Source organism: Ursus arctos, unplaced genomic scaffold, assembly GCF_023065955.2.
Source record: "Ursus arctos isolate Adak ecotype North America unplaced genomic scaffold, UrsArc2.0 scaffold_16, whole genome shotgun sequence".
Lineage (NCBI taxonomy): Eukaryota > Metazoa > Chordata > Mammalia > Carnivora > Ursidae > Ursus > Ursus arctos.
The window spans coordinates 37,616,328-37,635,970 of NW_026622830.1; the positions used below are offsets into that span (position 1 = coordinate 37,616,328).

General features: G+C 41.7%; 1 pseudogene; it reads right to left on the reverse strand.

Annotated features, from left to right (window-relative positions):
- Positions 1-18,196: 18,196 nt before the first annotated feature.
- On the reverse strand, positions 18,197-18,555 carry LOC130543912 (60S ribosomal protein L35a-like; annotated as a pseudogene).
- Positions 18,556-19,643: the final 1,088 nt, after the last annotated feature.

The window sequence follows — 19,643 nt, forward strand, 5'->3', positions numbered from 1 at the left end:
TGTCTTAGGCTTATTTTCCATTTGCTAATTAAAAGTTCCTTGTCAGCAGTGTTTATCACTATTATTATTGGTGAGTGAATCATCCTCTTTTTCCACCAAATCTATTTTCCAGGCTCATGCATTCTAGATGTTGGCTTCCAACTCGCTCACAAGTGCCAAATCAACCCACTCAGATGAGCCTCCTCTGCCTTTCTCTGTCAAATCGTTTTGCTCTCGAATTGGAGACTGAGAGTCTTAGTTGAACAAGCGCCTGCTTTGAAAATTTTCTGGATTGACATCTGTCTTACTCTCAAACCAAACATTTTCTTACATTCTTCTAAGACGAGTTTAGAGACCCTTAACAAGACATCATAAAAGAAATAGACTTGCCTTCAGCTTGGCGTCTTCCAGGGTAGAACTGCGAATTCCGAGTCTCGCAAATGCATGAATCTCTAGGGCCCTTTTGTAGCTCCATACCCACTCTGTGTCCATGAACTCTCACTGCAAGGCAAACTCTAATCAATGCATTAATAAAGGGCCACTCCAAAGCTGTTATTTATTTTTTTTATTTAAAAATTTAAAAAATTTTTCATTTTGAAATAATTTTCAACTTTTGAAAACAATGCAAAAATACTACAAAGATGCTTGTTATAGACTTCATCCAGCTTCCCCGAATGTTGACTTCTATAACCATAGATCAATTATCAAACTCAGAAAGTTAACATTGGTTCAATACTAGTAACCAATCTACAGACTTTGTTCAATTTTTTCCAATTGCCCTACTAATCTCCTTTTTCTGCTCCAGGATGCAATCCAGGATCACATGTATTCAGTTGTCGTGTCTCCTCGGCCTCCTTTAATTTGGGACAGTTACTCAATCTTTTTTCATCTTTCATGACCTTGACCCTTTGAAGAGTCAGTTATTTGGGCCAGTTATTTTGTAGAATGTCCCTCAAATTGGGAAATCTACTTTTAAAGAATAACCTTTCCCTTTCATACTCCTCCTACCAAAATTCTGGAAGGGTATTGGGGTTTTACTGTTCTTCTACAGTTTAGGACATCCTGAAAAATAAGGCCTCATGCAATTAATCTCATAGAATGGTTATATGGTTCAGTCTCAAATTTGGTCATCTTTTTCGAAGAAGCATTCAAGCCGAGTGTAATCAGTTACAAACAACTCAAACTGGTTTGAGCCAGGGAGAAGAATTATTGCCATATGCAACTAAGGAGGCAAGCTGAACTTCAGGAAAGGGCTGATCCAGTCCCTCCAGGGTGTCTCTATTTTAACTCTCCTTCCCACAGTGTTGGCCCTATCCCAGGGTGGCTCTTTCTGTCACAAGGTGGCTACCAATAACAAATGAGGTGGGGGGGACATGCTCTCTCATTCACATTCAGAAAACACTGAGTGTCGTCTCTAACCCAATCACTAGGGCTCAAATGTGAAATTTACCAATTCCCTTAAATCGTCATAGCTCACCTCTTGAGCTAAGAGTAGGACCACTGTCACCCAGTTCACATGTGGGGTGTTTTTAGGAGAAATGGGTGCGCTGTAGGCGATTAACGTAAGTCCACCACAAGCTGGAATCCCTGGTGGTAGAAGTGCAGCTGAGTGTGTGTATTATGGGGGAAAGGAGATCCGGGGCAGGCGTGTTCCAGTAGAAGCTCAATCAATGCTAAGAGGGAGTCAACCAGGATGTCAGCAGGAACGCAGTCCGTAAAAAATCAGGCATGATAATGGAGAAATGGCGGTTTCTTTGTTTTGGTATAACATCTGTGATCTTTTCAAAAAAATTTCTTTTGATTTCTTCTTTGACTCACTGCTTATTCAGTAGCATGTTACTTAATCTCCAAATATTTGTGAATTTTCTAGTTTTATTCACATCATTAATTTCTAGTTTCATACCAGTGTGGTCAGAAAGGATACTTGATACAATCTCAATCCTCCAAAACAAAAGCGTGATCTTCAGTCTCGATTTAGACCTATGCTTTCACAAGGATATTCTGTACAACGTTGGCAATATGGGATAATGGCAGTTGACATTGGGAAAATGGGACCCTCAGGCAAACAAGTTTGAGTAATGTTACCTACATGAAGCATAGCTTCTGCCTCAACTCACATCTTTTTGGCCCACTGTTTCACCCTAGCCACGGCTGTGCCAACCCTGCCCTATGTAGGTACCTCACCTAGGGTATACCACGTTTCTCTTGTTCTCTTCGCCACGGCTTCTTCATCACTGCAGGCTGGGATGGCTGCAGGGAACCTGCTGAGAGCTTCTGATGCATGTGTAACCCTAGACACACATGTGAAGGAGACAACACCTACAGGGAAACTTCCCCAAAGGTAGGATGGAGCCCATGAATGAAAGTGCCTTTTCCCCTCTATCAGGTAGAAAATTCCGAGGTGCATTTAACATGGCTTATCAGCAGAACTCTATTTATATGGAGCCCCCATCGCCCATGGTGGTCGTCAACTCAATAGCGTACCCTTGGAGCGGCTTTGTTTTTCTTTCTCTCTTCCATTCTTCCTGTTCCTCAAGATCACTTTAAAAAATTACTTGTACATAAACCTTGTTTTACACTCTCCTTTTTGGAGTAATCTAGCATAAGACTCTAGATGAAACAATGTCACATGGGTTTTTCTAGTGTCCATAATTTTTAGTGGATACAATGATAATCTAATATTATTTACTGTACACAGCGTTCTCAAAATTATGACACGGCAATACTTTTTCTTTCATGAACAGTTTGTGAGACTAGTGTTCTGTGGTCACATTCAGGGCAAGACCGGACTTAGCAAAAATCCTAGGTTTCACATGATGCACTTCGGGTTTCCAAGACCCTCAGCGAAGCCCTCCTGTTACCTGTGCCCTTGTGTTGGCCCACTCCTCACTCCCACATTGAATTTAGGCTGGCCTGGCTGTGTCAGGCAAAGAACCAAAAGAAATAACACTGCAGGCCTGGTCTTTAAGAGGACTGGCAATTTCTACTTACTTCTTCTTGGAACACTTACCTTTGGGAGCCTTGAGTTGGCATTTAAGACGTCTGGCTGCCTCGCTGAAGAGAACATGTGGAGGGGCCATGTGAACAGGAGAGGCCTTGTGACCACATGGAAAGGGAAAGAGACTCCCCAGCATCCCAGGTGAATCTCTGGATAATAGACTCCAGCCTCACCCACCATCTGACTGTAGCCCAAGCAAAACCAAGAGAACTGCCCAGCTGAGGTCAATTAACCTATAGAACCATGAAGATAAAATGTTTCTTGTTTTAAGCCACTAAATTGTGGAGTGGTTAGTTACAATGCAATAGATCACAAAAACAGTGGCAGGAAAGAACTGACAATTGTTTAACTTTAAGCTTCCAACAATGGAGCCCTAAAACAGGGAATTAGGCACCATCATTTCAGCATTTGGTTGTTTTGCTTGGATGATTTCGTTCTTCTCTTAGTGTCACCTGTTAACTTATTTTGTGTGTTGTTTTTTTTTTTTCTGTTAAAATTTTGTTACAAAAGTGTGGGTGTCCTGTTTTGAGCCCCAGATCTACTACTTATTTTTCATGGTTTCTACCTCCCACCAGATCCTTCTAAGCATCTGGTCATAGTTTTCTGAAGATTCAACCTTTCCCACGCTCAGTCCATGTGCTGGGCCCACCCTCACTCAATAGGGGAATTTAGGACACAGGCCTGGCCAACCAGAATTTCCTTTCCCCCTGGCCGCAGTGATTGACAATGATTAAGGTAACCAAGATAAATCACAGTATTCTATTTCGACGACCAGAAAATAAGCATTTTCTCTTCTACTGAAATTGGGTTTGTGAGGATCTAAGCAACAAAACTGAAGAGTATATTGAACTAACACAACACACACTGCAAGTTCCAGCCTGGCCCCTATCTTAATGACCGGTTGGGTGTATCCAGTGGATTGCCTGACATCTCCATTTAAATGTTGAATAGGCATTGCAACTCTGCATGTCCCAAAACAACCCTTGGTAACCACAAATCCCATATACGCTTCTCCCAGGGTCTTCTCTATCCCATAAATGGCTCCACCACTGACCCAATTTCTTAAATTAGAAATCACGGAGTCATCCTTGATTTCTCTCTTTCTCTACATCACGCATCTGATCCATCAGGAAACCCTTTCTGCTCTACCCTCAAAGAATTCCAAAATCCAAACACTTCTCATTGCCTCCACTAGCCTGCTCCAATCTGTTGTTATCTCTTGCTTGGATTATTGAAATACTGTCTTAAAGTTTTATCTCTCCTAAATTGATACCTAGAGTTCATTCTCCACAAAACAGTCAGTGATCCTTTCAACCAAAAATCTGACTGGGTCACCCCAGCTGCTTGAAACCTCCTTTGTCATCTCGTTGAAATCTCTTGTCTCAGTCAATAAAGTCTTTACTTTGTTTGATGGTCTCCTGGGTCCAACTCCCAATTAACCTCTGATGTCTCTTCTCCCACTCACCCCCTTGCTCCCTTTGCTCCAGCCACACTGGCTGCCATGTTGTTCCTTAAACATGACAAGCAGGTCCCACTGGGGAGCCTTGGGACCTCCAGCTCGCTGTTTGCCAAGCTCTTCCCCCAGATAGCTGATGACTTCCTCCCTCACCTCCTTCGTATATCGCCTTATCAATGGGCACTCTCTGATACTAAAGATTTTATTATTAATTCTGTTAAGTGCAATAACAGCATTGTAGATTATGCTAAAAATGTTCTCATCTGTCATAACTGTGTACCCTATGGATAGAATGGTATGATGTCTTGGTTTGGCTTGCTATGTGTGAATGTGATTTTGTGTGTGTGTGTGTGTGTGTGTGTGTGTGTGTGTGTGTGATGATAGAAGGGAAATAGGTGAAACATGATTAGAAAAATGTTCACTAAATGGGTGAAATGGTAATGAATCATTCTAGTTTCTCTCCTTTTGAGTGTTTGAAATTTCCATACTAAAAATGTCTTCATCTTCCTTCCTTCCATGTCCTTCTCTGTCTGTCTGTCTCTCTCTGTCTCTCTGTCTCTCTTTCTCCCTCGCCTCTTTGTCTTTCTTCCTTCATTCCCTCTCTTGGCACAAAACTCTACCGACCAATTGCGGGAAACCCTGGTGGAGATGGGGCCTCTGGCTACGGAGCCCAGGGGACACCTTCAGGCTGCCCTGAGTTGGAGGCTGTTGCAGGGCATCTTGGTGCTCGGCCTGCACTCCTCACGGCTGGGGCTGCTGGTGCCTGCCACCCAGGCAGCAAGCTGTGCTGTGCGTAAAAATGGGCTGAACAAGCAGAGAGTGTTAGAACCGCCACCCCAGAGGGTTCTCAGCATAAACAAAGCAGCATATGATCCCCCTTCTGGATCCTCGTTCTTTCGTCAGGACGTAGGATCATGGGATCTACCCTGTGGCAACATTGAGGAGATGAAATGAAATGGCAGTGATATGTGATGAAGGAGCTTTCTTCACAACACATGTGGCTTGTGACCTTCAGAAGGTTGGCCTCAGGACCTTCTTGGTTTCAAGGAGAGATGCTGCCTCCCCTTTACCCACCTCAGCTGCTGAATGAAACAGTAGTTTCTCAGGTTGAGAGTTGTCACCTGTTAGTATCTCCCTGGGGTTTGGCAAGGTGTTTGGTACACATTAAAAACAAACAAAAACAAAAACAAAAAAACCCAACTCTGTTGATTAAGGAAGGGGATGAATTATTGTCTGAATGAAAAAGAAGTGCCTGAGCTCTTGAGAGAAAGAAGAATCTGTCCACAGGGGATAGGACTTCCCTTTAAGTAGATGCCAGATGTGCCATAAACCTCTGGAAGAGTCTCTGATCTGAGCAGAAGCTGATATTTGAGCCCATGGAGAAAGACCTTTGGGAACCCAGGAGTGTCAGAAGGCAGATGGCTCCAGGTTGATTTGCAACAACCATAAAATGGCCCAGAGGAGGGCATGCCAGTGGGGATGGACTCCATCTCGATAACTGGGGATTTATATCCTTGCCTTCTGACACCTGCACACATGTTCCCTGCTTAGGTCTTGGCTGGACCTTCACACAGACTAGATGCTGCCGTTCTGGCTTGGGTTTTTCTGGAAGATGGCATCTACTCGTGGTCTCAACTGCCACATTGTACTTCTGATTTAGCTCTTTGGTCTGTTCTCCTTGACAAAGAGTTTGAGTTCCCCTCTCCCTTTATGCCAGAACTGCCTTGTGGACAGAAGGAATTGGAGTACTGTGAAAAGAGCCCTAAGTGGAGCTGGGAATTTGAGAATTGGTGTTCAAATCTCAGCTACACTAACTTTCTGTAAGACCTTGGTCTAGTTCTGTTCAGTGCTTGGTTCTCAGGCTTTCTATCTGTGAAGTGGATTAAATTGGTGGTTTTCCATCTTTCTTTCTCCCTTCCTTTCTTCCTTCCTTCCTTCCTTCCTTCCTTCCTTCCTTCCTTCCTATCTGTCTTTTCTCTTTCTCCTGTTCAGTGTGGTGAATAGAAAACTGATTTTCTAAAATAATAATAATAATAATTAAAATGTCTTCAAATTACCTTATCATAGACTACTTTTTGACCACAACTCTCTTACTTTTTCCTGATTTAGTTATCTTCATAGTCTTTATCACCATCTGACACACACACATTATTTGTTTGCGTGTGCCCTCTTTTTTCATAGAATTTAAGTTCAACCAATATTTCCATGAATGTAAGAATGTAAATTCTATATTTACATATTTATCGAACATAGCTGTGTGCTAGTCACTGTTCTAAATATAATATTTTGTTCATTATACTCTTGGTGCCTTCAATGATTAACACATACCAGGTATTCAAGAAATATTTTTTAATTTAATGAAAAATATGCACAGAAAAGAATGATCAGATTACAGAGAAGAAATAAGATGCTAATGTTATAGTTTGAGCTCCTGGATCCAGCTTAACCTGAAGACCTAACTTTGGACTTTGCAATCGCATGAGCCAATAAGCTCTCATTTTTGATAGGACCAGTTTGAACTGGTTTTTCAGGAAGAACTTGCAACCAAAAGAACCTTGATAGAGTATGTAACTAAATGTCTCCAAATTTCTTTTCCAAGTAGCAAAATGGGAAAACTATTACTATCTGCCTAGCCTACCTCGTAAGCCCATTAATATTTGTGAGGCCCAACTGAATTACTATATATGGAAGCATATTGCTGACTTCAACACAGTTCTGCAACGTGTGCTATTGTTGCTCACAATTATGCAAATAATAGAATCTTTGCCTTAAAAGGAAAGTTAGACTGGGAAACTGTATTACTTATGAGTTATCAGAAAAGTCATTCTGGCTGCCGAGAGTTTTCATCCAGGGACAGGAAACAACCCAGCTCCACTGAGTAAACTAAACAGAAGGAAAGGGAACCAAGAATAAAAGTGCTTTACAAGTTAAAAAAGAAAGGAAAAAGAAGTGGGGAAGGTTACAGATAACCATTCCCAGACCCCTTCTTTTTATGGAACAGGCCAAGAAAACACGAGTGTTTTGTTCAAGGTCACACAGCTACTTTCAGTGGCAGAACTGGGACCAGAAACCCAAATCTCTTGGCTTCTAATCCCATACTCTTTCCAACACCACAAATGTACAGTTTCATTCTTCTGAAGTTTTTCTCTTTGTTTTTCCTTCCTCTAAATTTTTGGAGATAAATCATAGTCTTGGGGATCAAATTTGAAGTCTCCTCCATTTCAGTATTTGACCTATGGAACAACTTGCAGACAAAAGAAGGAGACAGGGAGGAAGTCTCATTCCTGTATTCCAGGGTTTCCCTGCCCAAGAAAATCTCAATGGCTGAAGCTGTTGGCTGCCATTTATGCTTTAAAGGCCTGGGACCTAAAAAAAATAAAAAATTAAAAAAAAAAAAAATAAAGCCCTGGGACCTTTCTTCCAAAGTCTTTTGGCTCTGAGATTTTTAAATTACATTGGTCTTATATTAATTCCTAAAGGTCTTTTCACAAACACTGAACTAGTAATAAAAGAGGAAGATCAACTTTCAAAGCAAAAGGAGAAAATATTCACGAACTGTGAAATGTGAGGAGTGCATCAGTGAGGGGAATGTTGGGTGGAAGAGTAGAGATCACAGGAGTGTTCAAAGATCTGGGGTCCATTCTCACAGAACCATTCCTAGGATAATGATCAACCTTTGGGAAACTATGAAAGGAGTCAACACAAGCTTTGGTGCCCTGACCTCTGTCTTCTACGACTTTTCTGCAGTCACCATCATCATCTTGCTCTGCATTCCCATTCCTGGCTCTCCATCTCTTAACTTGATTTGAAATGGGAAAGAGGTGTCAAGTTGGCAGTTACGTGCAGAGATCTGAATTTCAGAAGATATATTTTTGAGTCATTCATGCCTCAAGGATTGCCTTGGCTGCAGGAAGCTGATTCATCCAAGATCACCTCCTTCTGGGGGCGCTCGCATCCAATGACTAATCAATGCTGGAATGCAAAGGCCTGGCCATCTCAGCTTGACTCAGGGCAACTCTGAAGACCCATTCTGTCTTCGGAGCTTCTCATGAATTGATGGAGTCTGTTAGCTCCACATTGCAGCTAAATTTTCCCCTCTGTCCACTTCTGCTTCTTTCTCCTACTTTCCTCAGGCCTGGATCCCAAGCACACTCCCCAGTGTCCTGCAGACCAAATTCCATCTCAGAGGCTCAAAGTTCCTTCCAGGGAACCCAACCTGCAGGACACTCCTTCATCTCATTCTTGTTTCAGTTATCCTCCTAGGTTCCCTATTTCCTGATGCCCTGATGGCCCCTCCTCCCGTTTTCCCAAGGTCTAACTTGACAACTTGTACTAATGATCACAGGTTTCCCAGGACCTGCCTCTCTAGCCAGGCTCTGTTAGACTCACCACCAACAAACACCCTCCAGTTACCCGCTGAGTCCTACTAGCCTAGGCCCTATTTTGTGGATCCTGACATTAGTGTCTTGGGACAGGGTGAGGACCATACTGTCTGGGATGGATAAACAGGGAATGTATGGTAAAAGCATACTGAAATAGCCATGGGATCCGCGGAAAACAGATAACCACAATCCAAGATAGAGGGTATGACACACCACCCACATACAAAGGCACCACTTAAAATCCTTTGATTTTTTTTTAAAGATTTTTTTTATTTATTCGACAGAGATAGAGACAGCCAGCGAGAGAGGGAACACAAGCAGGGGAGTGGGAGAGGAAGAAGCAGGCTCATAGCAGAGGAGCCTGATGTGGGGCTCGATCCCATAATGCTGGGATCACACCCTGAGCCGGAGGCAGACACTTAACCGCTGTGCCACCCAGGCGCCCCCCCCCCCCTTTTTTTTTTAAAGATTTAAAATCCTGTGAATTTGAATCGCTGAGCCGTTGCCGAAATACCAGAGAGGGCACTAGAGTCGTAAGATCTCAGATGAAACTTGGGTAGGAAATAAAACACACTGTTTTTTTTTTTTTAATTGGCTGCTTTTTGCATAGATTCATTCCAATTTCTAAGCTTGTCAAAGTTCCCCAACTTGTAGACATATATACACTCTTCTTATGCTATTATTATTTACTTACTAATATTTAATTATTTTAAATGTCCTTATACTTTGTCCATAGGCAATTTATTTTCTCGGTAGAGTCGTGTTGTTTATAAGGTGTCCTGTCAGCTACTTATTTGGTTTAGTTTCTGGAGATTAATATTTAATGAATAAATATACACAGAAGAGAATGGCCAGACTCTGGTGTTAATGTCATGATTTGAGTTTCTGGAGCCAGCTGAGCCTGAAGACCTACCCCTGAGCTTTTTTGTCATGTGAATTCATGTAGTCTCTATTTTGTTTGTGCCTGTTTGAGTTGGGTTGTCAATAAAAGAATTTGTAATTAGAAGAACCCTGAAACACCACGTGAACTTGGGAAAGTCATGGAATGTCTCTAAACTTGTTTCCAAGTAGCAAAATGGTAAAACTATAAACCCCGCCTATCTCGCAGGTAGTGGATACCATCACATTCCCTCAAGCATTTCTATCACTTAAATTCCAGCCGCCAGCATTTCAATCTCTTTGTTTGAAGGCCTCTTAGCAAGACCAGGTTCTGCCGCACTCTGTTGGCAGTCAGACAGGTCCCTGAGCAACCCTCAAGTAAGAACTAGTATATGAATACCCCAGGCCCCCAGGCCTCAGGGGAGCGCTCTAAAGTGATTGTTCTGTACTGTCTCCAAAAGAACTCCAGTAGAATTAAGCTTTAGCTGTCTGCAGTACCTTTACCTATCAACCAACTTGCCCTTTATGGGTTTCCTTCCCTTCCCTGTGTCCCTTCCCTACTCCCTCATTAGTGCTTCTTGGGATCCTGTCCCATATAGACTACTGGCACTCAGAGTCTGCTTCTGAGGGAGTCAACATGAAGAAAATGACACCTTTCCGATGCCTGGTAAACTCCAATCTCTCTGTATGATTTGCCTGTGTTCAGGACGTGGCTGAATTTTCGTTGGTTGAAGTGGTTTAAACTCCAGCCATCAATGTATATTTACAAGCATAAAAGCTGTGATAACCACTCTGACGGTGAACCAGTGTCATTAAGCTCTTCATTTTATTCTCCACACAGTTGTGTGTATTTTAAAGATGACTCTCCAAAAATGTCCTTTTCAATAGATTCTGCAGATAAAGGGATAAAGGACCTCTAAACATGCTGTCTTGCTTTAAACACAGCGGAAAGCATGTGTGTGTTTATAGAATCAGTGATATAAACAGCATTAGTGTGCATGAAGCTGGAATATACTCCCACATGACAACTGAGAGTCCCACAGAAGTATGTTGGATGAAAAAGTATTTGCTGTGGCTTAAAGAGGCTCTCACACATGGGAGGACAAGAAATGAGATGCCTCTTAATAAGCCAATCCACAGTCTACCAACTAAGCGCACCTAACACAAGACTGTGAGTGGCAACCAGAGCCCAACAAAGGGGAATCGCCAGATGGTCCTAGCGTGGGAAGACCGCTGGGCTCTGCTGGTCTTATCAGTGGCACCTGTTCTCCCAGCTGGGGCGCATTACTGGTGGTGTCATCTTCAAAAGCAAAGGACGGCAAACACAATCCAAAGAAGAATCAGAAATGTGGGCAGATGGGGCTGATGGCTTGATTAGCAGGTCTCTCTACTTAGGGAGCTGGACTGGCGCCATCACATCCTCTGTTTCCTGTGCTGGTGGTCCCTGGCACTCATCTTGGCAGTGACCCATCACTTGCAAAGTTGTTGCAGATGGCCAGGAACTTCCTCTCTCCCCGCAATCTTCTCCCCCCTCCCCCCATTCCACTGCTCTTACCCAAAACCACAGCACCTAGGGTTCACTTAACCAGACCCTGCTGTTGCTTTATGGATGTCCTCAGACCTACTTGCTCCTCTACCCTAATTTCTAGCATTATTTATAGAATATCAGAGTTGCAGACCTCCTTAAAATAAAATAATTATTTATATAATTATTTTATATAAATAATTCGTATGTATAAATATACAAATATTTATATATATAAATATACACACATCCTAGCATACTAGGCAGGTAAGTAGATAATGGAGAGAGGGAAAATAAGCAAATGCGGTGAAAACCTTAACATTTTTCATTTTATTTTTTACAGCTTTATTGAGATATAATTGACATAAAACATTGCCTAAGTTAAGGGGTACAACATGTTGGTTTGATACACTTACATATTGCAAAATGATTACATCGTAGCGTTAGCTAACACCTCCTGGCTCATACCTCTATCTCTTCCCATAGTGACCATTTCTTTCCTGTGGTGAGAACACTTAGTATCTACTCTCTTAGGAACTTTCAAGTATGTAATACAAAATTATGAACTCTAATCACCATGCTGTACGTTAGATTCCCAGAACTTCTTATAACCAGAGGTTTGTATCCTTTGACTAACATCTCCCTATTTCTCCATCCCCAGCTCCTGGTAACCGCTTCACTCTCTGCAGTAGACATGCAGTAAAATTTTAACAATTGGCAAATATGGGTGAAGGGTGGAAGTTCTTCATACTATTCTTAAAACCTTACTCTAGGTCTAAAATTATTTCAAAATTAAAAATAAAAAAAGAGATAAACCAACCATAAGAGCATTACTATCATTACAATCACAATAGGCAGTATTTCTTAATTATTAAAAACCTACTTTTTAAGGGCAGAACACTTAAAATCTTTTTTAAAAATTATTCTTTTACTCTTCATTTTTATTGAAGTGAGATTCACATAGCATAAAACTAACCATTTTATTTTTTTTAAAGAATTTATTTATTTATTTGAGAGAGAGAAAGGGCACAAGTGGAGTGGGGGGCAGAGGGAGACGAAGAAGCAGGTTCCCTGCTGAGCAGGGAGCCCGATGTTGGGCTCCATCCCAGGGCCCTGGGATCACGACCTGAGCCGAAGGCAGACACTTAACCGACTGAGCCATCCAGGCGCCCCAAAACTAACCATTTTAAAATGAATAATTCAGTGGCATTTAGTACTTTGACAATGTTGTGCCACCACCACCTCTATCTAGTTCAATACGTTTCATCACCCCAAAAAGAAACCCCATACCCATTAAGCAGTTATTTCCAGTCTTTTCCTTTTCCCAGCCTTTGTCAAGCTGTGCCCTGTCTTTATAAATTAGACCATTGTGGATATTTCATATAAATGAAATCGGTCAATATTTGTCCTTTTGTGTCTGGCTTACTTAATTTGGCATAATGTTTTCGATGTTCATGAATATTGTGGTATGTATCAGTACTTCATTCTTTTATGGCTAAATAATATTCCATTGTATACACAAAGACATTTTGTTTATCCATTCATCTGTTGATAGATCTTTGGCCCGTTTGCATCTTTTGGCTAGTGTGAGTAGTGCTGTTATGAACATGGCTGTACATTTATTAGAATGCCTAAAATCTTGTTGGCCATTAATGTCTATTGATGACTTAAAATACAATTTCATGCTTGAAGCATACCCACGCTTAGACTTCTCAGATCCGTGAATAAATTCTCTTTTGTGCTTGAACTAGATTGGGTTGAATCTCTGTCAACTTGACATAATCCTAACTGATGCAAAATTTTAAAATATCTTTCAAAATGCATGGGGGAAAAATCTGATCATTAAGAATATCTTTGGAAAACAAAGCTGAATTAAATGTTCTGAAGTGCAAAACTCTCCTGTCCCCGAGAAACTTGAATAAGAATCGGAAATATTTCTGAACAGGAACAATGAGCTCAGCTAAGCACAGAACATTCCTGAACTGTGTCTGCCACCACAAGGGGGTAATCATAATGCAATCCTGAACCAGAAGTTTCTGTGTGTGCCAGAGTGAAAGAAATTCAAAGCACTTTATTTGTGAAAGAATTATAACTTTAAAAACCAGATCTTTCCTAAATCAATGGGTAATCATTTTTAGCAATTTATCTGAACAGAAGTCCCTAAATACAAATGCTGCTCTTTATTTCTTCTTTTTACCATTTGCTTCCTGCCATTCATCTTTCATCTCTTGTGGTCGTAGGAATTTTACTATTTTCTTTTTTTTTAAAAGAGATTTTATTTATTTATTTGACAGAGATAGAGACAGCCAGCGAGAGAGGGAACACAAGCAGGGGGAGTGGGAGAGGAAGAAGCAGGCTCATAGTGGAGGAGCCTGATGTGGGGCTCGATCCCGTAACGCCGGGATCACGCCCTGAGCCGAAGGCAGACACTTAACCACTGTGCCACCCAGGCACCCCAGGAATTTTAGTATTTTCTTTTCAAAAGGCTTCTAGGAATTGACTTTAGTTTACTTGATGAAATCTTGCACCGCATACAATTCTTCAAAAGGACATATTTTCATCTGATTTTTGTTGAAGAAAAACCAGGTAATTGGAGAATTTATCTGCTGACAACTTATCTTCCACTTAAAAAAAATATGTCATCACCTTCACTTCATTTTGATCTTGGGGTCCTTGACTCAGCCAGTTTATTAGGGTACAAATTTGGCCTGAGTTTTGTTCAGCTTCCCTCATGTTACTACTGTGGTGGATCAATGGTGGGATTTGTATTTCCTTCTGCCTCTGTCTTATTCTTCTCTCAGGGCTACTGTGGATTGAGCCAATCAAATCCCTGACTTCTCTAAATGTAATGTGGGTGCAAGACATTCTAATTCAGTCTTGCCTGTTCACTTGACCTGAGCTGAATCTAGGAAATATCGGTAATTTTGGAGAACTGTATTTGGCTGTATCGTCGGTAAACATGGTCTGGAGAGTAAAAGGAGAGAGGAAGGGAGAGAAGAGAACAAAAAATGAGGGGAAGGAGCAGGGACATAGCGGACAGGGGAGGGAAAGAAGGAGAGAAAGAGAAAGATGGTGAGGAAAGATGGGGTGTGCGGGGGCAGGTGGGAAGGGAAAGAGAGAGATTTTCTTGGTTTATATTACTGAAAAGACAGAGAAATCTGTTTTCAAGTGAGACTTCATCAAGTGGGTCTATGAGAGCCCCAAGGATCTGGCTTTTTTCATTCCTTCTCTATGATGAAGTCAAAATGGTTGCCACAGCCTTCAGAGCTACCTGCTTTCTTTCATCCAAAAGGAAAGAGATCCAAATTTCCCACTCAAGTCCCATGAGTCAAGCTAATTAGACTGCCATAGGTCACATGTCCATCTCTGCACCAATCACTGTGATGGGAGGGAGGTTGGGTGTGTAGGAAGTGAGATAGCCTATGTTGATTGGATGAGTCTAGGTCACGTGTCCCACCCCTAGAATAGAGCTGGAGTCACAGCCCCCAGATCCATACAGATCCCCACGTAGAAACTTGGAACTATTGCCAAAGAAGCAGGAGGGAAGTGCATGCTGGGAAAGGAGCCAATGAATGTTCATCACGTTCATTCTTGTGTTTGGCCTCTGATACTTACAGCTGAGGAATGTTAACTAAGACATCTGACTAGACTAGTGTAGACAGAAAAACTAAAAGTGGCCTAAATTTCCGGGAAGAGTTTGGACACAGTGGGGTGGTATCACAGGGACACTTAGCTTGTACAAAAGGACAATACAGCTGAAATTGCTTGGGTAGCTCTGCTCATCATTCCACTGTCCATCTGAGATGGCAGATGTCAAGTGAGCCTCTTGTCAAACATAATGTGATTCTAGAACACACATCGTCAAAGGTGGTCCTATCCTGCCTCTGCTTTAACTGGTGCTCAAGAAAAGGAACAGAAATGGTGGGAGGAAGAACGGAGCAAGCAGCACTTATTGAGAAAGTCGGTCTCGAATGTGTCATTGCCAGAGGACTTTCGAAGGCAACTTACCTAAAGGGCTTTCAAGGAACATTTGTCTAAAACACTGTTGAGGCAAATGTCGGTGATTCGTAAGATAGGACTCCGCCTTATCCAGACAGGTAACTATCATCCATGTGAAGGGGGCCAGTAGGAGACATAGAACATCACTGTGTCTAGGAACATGACCAGTTTGATGGTTTGACCCATATTCACCAATTATTTAAATAGGTCTCAGTACTTGGCGAATGGTTAGAACTTAACAAATATTGTGAAATAAATAGAGTTGATTTAGACAAAATGGCTACATCCAATGACATAGCTTGGTGAGATAATCTGGACCTAGCATGCTTGAATGCCATTTGGGGGCATTTCATGGTGGTTTAGTGCACAAAGAAAGGTGTCCTAACTTCTTTTTTTTTTTTTTAAGATTTTATTTATTTATTTGACAGAGATAGAGACAGCCAGCGAGAGAGGGAACACAAGCAGGGGGAGTGGGAGAGGAAGAAGCAGGCTCATAGCAGAGGAGCCTGATGTGGGGCTCGATCCCACAACACCGGGATCATGCCCTGGGTCGAAGGCAGACGCTTAACCGCTGTGCCACCCAGGCGCCCCAAGGTGTCCTAACTTCTAATTCCATTTCTCCTATAAACTAGTCCTGTGACCAGGGAAAAATTACATAATTTCTTTGAGTCTCAGGTTTCCCCCTGGTGGAATAGGAAGAAAAATGCTTACTCTACTTGTTTTTCAGAGTTATTGAAAATCAGTGGGAAACAAACTGGGGGCTTCAGAGGAGAGGGGGGTGGGGGATTGGGATAGACTGGTGATGGGTAGTAAGGAGGGCACATGTTGCATGGTGCACTGGGTGTTATACGCAACTAATGAATCATGGAACACTACATTAGAGTAAGGATATACTGTATGGTGACAAACATAACATAATAAAAAATTACTATAAAAAAAATCAGTGGCCTGTGTTCTCTTGGGCAGCTGCTCTATGTCTTTTAAGGCGGAATGAATACTATACAGAAGGAAAAACATTCAAATGAAAAAAAAAAGTTGGTGTCTCTAGAGATACTCAGTGAACGATTTATCCTGCCTAATGCGCCTTTGGACTTTAAAATATAACCCAGGACAAAAATACAACCCAAGAGAAAGCACAAATTCTCCAGAACTCCACAGCAGTCCTAATAGAGATGGGATTTCTAGTGCTCTGTTGCCAACTCTTAGCTTGCGATCTTCGACCCCAAAAGCTCAGGAAAGGTATAAATTATGAAAAGTAGTCTCTGCTCTCCAGAGCAATGCATAACACTAAATCAAGCAATGAAAGGGACATGAGGAGCCAACCACCCAGCTCTAAATTTTCCAAGCAGAAAAAGGAAATATAACAGACATATTTATAGTGAATTTGGATGTCATGACGTATAGTGAAGGGGAATGAGGCTTAGGTTGTCCCAAGCAGAGCTGAGTTCTGGCGTTACTGAACCTCTTCTTCTGGTGAATTTGTTTTACAGGTTAAAAATTAAAAAGTTATATCTTTTCTGCCTCAGCCTAAGTCCCGTCTTTAGGTAATCATAGGCCTCTCTCAAGAATCTGACAAAAAGGTGGCTCAGTGGGTTAAGCATCTGCCTTTGGCTCAGGTCATGATCCAAGGGTCCTGGGATTGAGTCCTGAGTCGGACTCCCTGCTTCGTGGGGAGTCTGTTTCTCCCTCTCCCTCTGCTGCTCTCTCTCTCTGTCAAATCAATAAATAAAATAATAAAAAAAAAAAGAATCCAACAAAATCTTATGAAGTTAACAATCTGTCTTCTGTCCACTAAAGGGACTGGTTTCATCACTTTCCATTGTTCCGAGGGATGTAGCTGAAAGCATGTATCTCCAGGGACCCAGCATGTCCTCTCTTGGTATGAACTGAGCAGAAATGGTTGTATATGTCCGCCATAGACACATCAAAAAATATTTTTAGCAGTACTATTTGTAACAGCTCCAAAGTGGAAACAGGTAGTTATTTTTTTATTTAAATTCAATTAGCCAGCAGATGTGCCCAAGATGTAGAGTTCAATAATGCCTCAGTTGCATATAACACCTAGTGCTCATCTCGTCCCTCCTTGATGCCCATCACCCAGTTGCCCCATCCCCCCACCCACCTTCCCTCCAGCAACCCTCAGTTTGTTTCCCAGACACATGAAAAAATGTTCATCACCACTTGTCATCAGGGAAATACAAATCAAAAACCACAACGAGATACCACCGTACACCAGTCAGAATGGCTAAAAGTAACAGGTAGGTATTTAACTCTTCAGCTTCATTCACTATTATTTTTGCATTTGGAAACTATAGGAAATTAGATTAGTTGTACAGAACCCAAGGAAAGTGACTGAGAATGTACTTAAATGGAAAGATTTATCTGGTTCTAGAATGACTTATACTTTTTTTTTTTTTTTTTTGGTGAAAAGGTAGCATATTCAATAAACCCATATCCCATGCCATGGGTAGAATTACCAGCAAAGTTGTTAAGAACTGATGCTATTTGTCACAGAAACCAATGAAAAGGAATAGAAATCTCCCCAAGCTAACTCAAGTAAAGTTGAATTTATGTGAGGATACCAAGGAACTTCTAGGACCTCAATCGCAGGAAATGCAACTTGGCAGAGCTTTCTTTGTGTTTCCTGAGTTGCATGGTGGCTCATCTCTGCATTTTTCTGCTTGTCTCATTTCTCATAAAGTATTAAAAGTAGTCTCTGCTCTCTAGAGCAAAGCTTAATGCTCAATGTTTCAGCTCATTTCTCTTTGATGCCCGACTCTCACCAATTGCTTATTAGCCAGCATGTTGCCAACCCAAACCAAACCATGGCTTTGGCCTCAGTCTATATGACCTGCCAGCCTGGCTAATTGACTTTATTTCTCTCTCCCAGGAAATGGTTGGTACACACTCGATAAAAATTAATTTTCATGAATCTCTTGGTAAACAATAAATATTAATTTTCTCTCTTTTTTAACACCTTTATTTATTTACTTTTCATTAAATTTAAATCCTTGAGGGGTACAGCATCACATGGATTCTGCAGCCAATGGCTTTAGCAGGAAGGTTGCTCGGGAATTTGGCACGAACCACGCCATTGTTTCCATGAGCACAAGTTACTTTTCCCCAGATTGCTCTGGTTTTGTTTGGTTTGCCATGAAGAGTCACTGTGTTGTTCTTTGCTGTGTACATGTAAGCACGTCTCTTGCCTAGATAGAATTCAGTTTCATCTTGAGCATAAACACCTTTGACTTTTTAAGAAGAACTGTGTGCTCCTTCTGGTTCCGGAGACCCTGCTTATAGCCAGCAAAATGGCCTTGGACTACAGCCTTCCAGACATTATTTGGCGATATAGGAGTCCTGTTCCCAGCAGGCCTCTACAGACTCCAAGATGGTGGAAAGAGAAAGAGAAAAATATTAATTTTCTTTTCCCCTTCAATGGATGAACACCATTTGAGTATAAAAGAATGTTCGTTTGGTAGTGGGATAGTGAAGCAATATTCTTTCCTTGCCCCCACATATATAAGGTAGATAAAAAGCTTTCGGTTGAGTGAGACACACTTCTAACAAGACTTGAGAAATTTTCAGGCTAATCTGGAAGTCTTCGAGATTGAACCGGGTCACTACTATTTCTTAAATCAACATACTCTTGTGTCCATGAAAAAGTTTTTATTTTCATATCCCAAAAGTTGCAATTTATGATTCTATTATTATGGTGAAAGAAAGAGGAATGAAGGGGTGCCTGGGTGGCACAGCGGTTAAGCGTCTGCCTTAGGCTCAGGGCGTGATCCTGGCGTTATGGGATCGAGCCCCACATCAGGCTCCTCCGCTAGGAGCCTGCTTCTTCCTCTCCCACTCCCCCTGCTTGTGTTCCCTCTCTCGCTGGCTGTCTCTATCTCTGTCAAATAAATAAATAAAATCTTAAAAAAAAAAAAAAAAGAAAGAGGAATGAAAACCATTTGGCCTTCAGCCTTAGGGTGAGGGCTTTGGTTTGCCCTTTCTATGAGCTCTGCCGTACATACAAATCTAAGTCTTTGACTAAGAGTGAATTGAAGTGGCTTTTCTCATAAGAGGTCTAGGATGATGCTAAGTGAAATAAGTCAAGCAGAGAAAGACAATCATCATATGATTTCTCTCATCTATGGAACATAAAAACTAGGAAGATTGATAGGAGAAGAAAGGGATAAAGAAAGGGGGGTAATCAGAAGGGGGAATGAAGCATGAGAGACTATGGACTCTGAGAAACAAACTGAGGACTTCAGAGGGGAGGGGGGCGGGGGAATGGGATAGACCGGTGATGGGTAGTAAGGAGGGCACGTATTGCATGGTGCACTGGGTGTTATACGCAACTAATGAATCATCGAACTTTGCATCAGAAACCAGGGATGTACTGTATGGTGACTAACATAATATAATAAAAAAACATTA